We start from the raw sequence: 6,514 nt of genomic DNA on the forward strand, positions 1-6,514 counted from the left end.
GACGGTCCTGATTCTACTCTATCAGCTTCCCACCCTCCCTTTCTGCCCCTCATATTCCCTTTCTCTCTTTCTTCCTCTCTCTGTTTCTTTCTTTCCCACTCCGCCAGCCCCTCTGTTTTCCCATAATCTGTCTCAATTTGAGAAAAACAATTCAGGAAAAGTTATGGTCCATGATTTTTGTTGGAAATTATATGTTATTCAAAGCAGAAAAAACTCAAAAAGAACAATAAGAATCTTTGCCTGTCATTGTTTCAAATGTGCAAAATTACAAAAATTAAGGTTCCAAACTGTCTGAAAGTCTGAGCAGCTAAAAAGCACAGGTTCACAAAGTCTATAGTAGAAATAGGTGGCTTTGATGGATTGACTTATCATGGAGGTACTTCTGCTCTGTGATCCAAAAAAACAAACAAACTGTCCCCCCATTGTTAACCACTCCCCCACCATTGTTAGACTGAACAATTCAAACTTGTAATTTGATTATAAATTCCCTGAAGATAGGACTTTGGGGTTTAAAGCATTGCTTTCCCAGAGCATTTGACATGGGACTTATGATAAGTAATGTTTCTGCAGAGCTTTGTTATTTTTTAAAGTTGGCCTCTACAAGACTGTGAGGTACAACAAGCAAATAGTGGTATTCCCATTTGACACAGCAGGAAACAGACTGAGTGAGTAATTTATTTACATCTATGGTTCTTTTTATACCAGGCTATCAACTAATATTTGTTCAGTAATGAATCTGAAATTGGCAGCCAAATGTTCTGTGAAACTGTAGAGGTGTTTCCTCTAGGACTAAACAGCTATTATAACTAAATTTAAGGCCGATTTCCATCATCTTATTCAAAATTTTGACACCAAAACTTGGTTCTGTTTAATTTAAATGTAAAAAGCACTTATACAGCTTTATTGAACACCAAAGGTCAAGCAATATGACCCACATTAGGATAAATAAGTCTTGCCTTTGCACATTCCTCACTCATTCTCAAAACATATATAGTGTCGTCTTATCTGCCAGTGCCTGTGCTGTGCATTAGGAAGAGTGGTATGTGAAAAATACGTGGTGCATGCCCTCAAGCAGCATGAAGTTTAGCAATGAAAACAGACCTGCAAAGTGATACTTGAACACTTCGAATATGAAGTGTTAAAAGTGAGCTGTGAATAAATTACTCTGTTAAAACAAAGGTTCTGCCACCATTTGCAAAGAGACCAGTTCAATAGACCCAGTCTTACATATTTACTTAGGGATCTGTCATTATAAAGTTCTTTCCCAAGTCCAGGGAATGTCTGTTGCTTTCCTACAGTGTTAAGGTGACTTGCAAAGTTGGACAGTTGGTGTTTGCCCACAATGCTGATTCTCAGGCAATGTTTTCTGAAAGAATGGAATAAGGGAACCCTTTCCAAGTTCAACATCATTGCATTTAAGGATTCATTGGGGTTTACATTCATTCCTGAAAAATTCATATAGAACTTAAGAGTTTTTGTAGTTTAAATACAATCTTTGATACACAGGCATATAATTTTAGATTAACATCTTTAACAAAGAAGGAGGCAACCTCAAATGTGGAAAACTAATTTTTAAAAACAAGTAACAATCATTTTAATATAGAAATTAAAAATAAAACAAAAATTATCTATAATCCCTTCTTCTAAAAGAGCATTCCTTTTAGTATTTTAGTATGTTTATTTCTACTTCTTAATGTGCTGACTCATTTGAAAAGACCCTGATGCTGGGAAAGATTGAGGGCAGGAGGAGAGGGGGACGGCAGAGGATGAGACGGTTGGATGGCATCACCAACTCAATGGACATGGGTTTGGTGAACTCCGTGAGTTGGTGATGGACAGGGAGGCCTGGAGTGCTGTGGTTCATGGGATCACGAAGAGTCAGACATGACTGAGCAACTGGACTGAACTGAATGCATTTATCCATTGAAAAATAAAATTGGAATCATAAAAATTTAAGCATGGCTTTACAACTTTTATAATTTATATTTATTTATAATTATTCTGTAACTGTCCTTAATCATTAATATAATATATATTATTTTAAGATAAACTATTTATTCCTATATTTTACTGTTATAGATGTAATGCATTTTAGGAGAAAATTCTGGAATTAAAATGTTGGTCAGTTGAGAGTTTGTATATTTTAAGATTTTTATTATTATTGCATATCACATTATAGAAAGTGTATCATAATTTTTATTCCCACCAATAGTGCATGAAAATTCCCTATTTTGAGATCTAATTGAAAGGAAAAAAAGTAACGAATACAAGTATGTTTTATATGCAGAGCACAGAGAAGAGAATGATGATAGCTAATAGCCACTGTTTAAGAGCAGCTATGTTATTAAATCCGCAAGTTTTAATAATGAGATTTTAAAACCCTAATAATAAGATGCTTTCTCCACTCAGGTAGAAAGCTATGCTATCATATTTAATTCTAAACTTCCTCTTGAGAAAAACTGTCTTTTATCCTTAATTTTTCATGCCTTGGTACCCAAAGCATTTTAGGACCCTAACTGAGATACTTAAAATACACTGATTGCATCATTTAGGTATAGACTTCAACTTGAAAAAAGAAGTTTCTGTTCAAAACTTAAAATAAATAATGTATTATCAGGTTGTACTGAAGTGAAGTGAAGTCGCTCAGTCGTGTCTGACTCTTTATGGCCCCATGGACTGTAGCCTACCAGGCTCCTCCACCCATGGGATTTTCCAGGCAAGAGTACTGGAGTGGGTTGCCTTTCCTTCTCCAGGGGATCTTCCTGACCCAGGGATTGAACCCCAGTCTCCCGCATTGTAGGCAGACTCTTTACTGTCTGAGTAATCAAAACTTTCTGCTCTCCATGAAACAATAGATCCATGAAACATGGGTTAGCTGGCCAACCTCTTCCCTCCAATAGCTCAAATCCAGTAAGAAGACAGACATGTAAGCAGGATTAGCTACATAACATGTGGAGATCTGTACAAAACAAAAAATGTTGAACGTCTTCTTCAAAACATATGAATTTCAAGATAGCCATGTGCAGCATTAAATTCACATGCTGCAGTGGAAATGGAGTTCTCATTCTACACAGTTCTAGTAGCCCCACCAGTTAGTATATGGTAATCAACATAAACCTGATTGTTTTCAGGAAAAAAAAATTGCAGACACTGAATCAAACCTGCAGAAAAAGGCATATTTGGACCTGCTGGATTACCAGCTAGATATTACATAATATGTATTGCTTAAAGACTGAATCCAACATTTGGAGGACAGAAGAAAATCATTTTCATTTATGCAGAATAGTGAGGTGGACATATGAGATGAACACCGAATATGTTTGTGTTTTTGTTCTCTCATCTATGGGAACCAAGGAAATTTATATTTTACTCCTTTTTTTCCCTAACCCAGTCAATACAATATAATTCTAAGAAAGCAAATGAAAAATATTTTAGCACAGGACATCGATCGTTTTTTTTACAGTAAGAGTGAAGAGACCAACAGACCTTTTGGCTTTTAGTGCTTGGATTAACTTCAATGTCTAAAAGTTGCTAAGTAACACTTTTAATAATAAGAGATTGCAAGGCCAGGCAGGGAATTAATGATCCATGACCCTATTTAAGAGAAATATTAGTGCTTCGTAAAGCGAGATGGCTGAATACAGTAATGGGAATTTTGCGTAATACGCTTAACCACTTTTATGTGCTACTTTTTCATTGCTGCTCAGGGTCAATTTGGCATGACACTTTTTATTAGACAATTTACTGAGATTATTTCATCATTATTTCAAGTTAAGTAAGAATTTCATGGGGAAAGAATGATATATAGAGAATAACCATTGTATAGTCCTTACCATTTGGAAACAAAGTTATTTCGATCTGATAAACATAAATGTTTAGAACACACTAAGCACACAATTAAACTTTTCAATACATATCTCCTGGGTTCACTCCAGTAAAACCAAACCAGTGCGCGCACACACGCGCACACACACACACACCCACACACCCACACACACCACACACCCACACACACCACACACACCACACCACACATACCACACCACACCACACACACCACACACACACCACACACACACACACACACCATACCACACACACACACCATACCACACACACCACACACACCACACCACACCCACACACACCACACACACCCCTCACACACACACCACACATACACACCACACCACACATACCACACACACACATACACCACACCACACCACACACACACACCACACCACACACACACACCCCACACCACACACACCACACCACACACCACCCCACACCACACCACACACATACACACACACCACACACACACACCACACATACCACACACACATACCACACCACACACATACACCACACCACACACACACACACCACACACACACACCACACCACACACACACACCATACCACACACACCATACCACACACACCACACACACACATCCCACACCACACACACACCACACCACACACACCACACCACACACCACCCCACACCACACCACACACATACACACACACCACACACACACACCACACATACCACACACACATACGACACCACACACATATACCACACACACACACCACACACACACACACATACCACACACACACACCACACCACATACACACACCACACCATACCACACCACACACACACACACACAAAAGCCCTGTCATCTCAGAGTGAAAGGAAACTTCAAAGGAGTAAAACATCTTCTATGGATTAGCGGTCAACTGAGTTTTAAAGATGAACACCCACCGCCACCCCCCACCACCAAATTGGCTTGATTCATTCTGCTGAAAAGCACAAAGGGTTTCAGAGAGAACAAATTACCTTTTAAAACACATGTTTAATATTTTTTTATAAAAGACACTGAATTTTCATCTGAGAAACTTCTTTTAGTAGTAATTAACCTGGCACTGGCAGTTAGGGCTTCCCTGGAGGGTCAGTGGTAAAGAATCCGCTTGCCAATGCAGGAGACGTGGGTTCAGTTACTGAGTCAGGAAGATCCCTTGGAGAAGGAAATGGCAACCCATTCCAGTATTTTTGCCTGGGAAATCCCATGGACAGAGGAGCCTGCCAGGCTCCCACTGGACAAGAGCTATACAGCCCATGGGGTTGCAAAAGAGTTGGACACGACTTAGCGACTAAATAACAACAACTGGCAGTAAGACCCTCAAGTTCACACTCAAGTACTTCTTGGAGAAAGGAGACCTTGGGAGAGTGGGGAATGTTTTAGGGAACCCTGAAAGAAAATCCTGGAGGAGTTCATTTTGGCTAGCATATGCAAGTGTGGGATCTTAGAGCTAGGTTGTTAAAAATTCCTTGCAGAACTGAAAATTGCCAAAATCTGAGGTTTCATCATTTTTATGATAAATCCAGAAAGCTGTGATGTAAGAGTAACTTTTCCCTCTACGTGATTGAGGATGATAGCACTAAGGAAGAAGTGCTATATGTTTAGAAATGTTCAACTGTTTGGGCTTCCAGTCAGATCTTTCTCAGTGGTGACCTGGCATCCACTTTTCTGAGATTTATATACTCTGTACATATGATACCTTCATTGTAAAGAAATGCTATGAGAGGTGTGGTGTGAAATAACCCAGCCATTTCCCAATAAACTGGTCATTCTCACTTGCAGGTGAGTGAGTCAACAACTTTAACTTGAGACTAACTAAACTCTCCTTCCCAATGAATTTTAAATGAATCTAGACTTCATCAAAAGGCAAGCTGTAACATGTCGGTTATGACTACGGGTAAACTATTCCCTAGTATGAACCTCAGGTTTTTCATCTGTGAAATGGTTCAATAATCTGTTAGAAGTATTGATAAATCCAATGAGTTAGTGTCCAAAGTATTTCCTATATAACAAATGATAAATACAAGCCATACGCATATTATTCATTATAATGTCAGAGAACTTTGAAGCAACATCCATCATGTTGCATGATTCAACAGGCTTTGTAAAGAAATTCTGGATACCAGGTATGGACTCCCTCATCTCTGTACAACCCAGTGTTCTTTACATTGTATACAGACAGACAGGTTCATACCCAAGCTGATGGGTCCTAGGACTGCTGTACTCAAGGACAGTTCCAGCCTAAGCTCTCCAGTGGGATGAGACCTTCCATTCTCAATTTTCTCTGTGACTTTCAACCATCAATGACCATTCTCTCTCCTTTATTTTCACCCTGTCTCTCTGCACAAGGATAATAAATGCCTTTTGACTGACTCTGGTCTCTCTAGTCCTTGAAAAATTGCCACAGCACCCTAAGTTTCACTCTACTTACTATATTCCCCCTCACTGCACAGATGGAACAATCACCAGGTAAAAACAATAATCCCATGTATTGCTTACAGATTTCAGATTTGAAAACAAGTTAATTACAAAGAGGAAAACTGGGTGGTTGGGGATAAAGGTGGTAGGAAAATCTCATTATGTTTTGTTTTGTTTTGTTTTTTATGGTAGCAAGCAAATAGGATTTATTA

This window comes from Bos indicus x Bos taurus, chromosome 14, assembly GCF_003369695.1.
Source record: "Bos indicus x Bos taurus breed Angus x Brahman F1 hybrid chromosome 14, Bos_hybrid_MaternalHap_v2.0, whole genome shotgun sequence".
NCBI classification, from domain to species: Eukaryota; Metazoa; Chordata; class Mammalia; order Artiodactyla; family Bovidae; genus Bos; species Bos indicus x Bos taurus.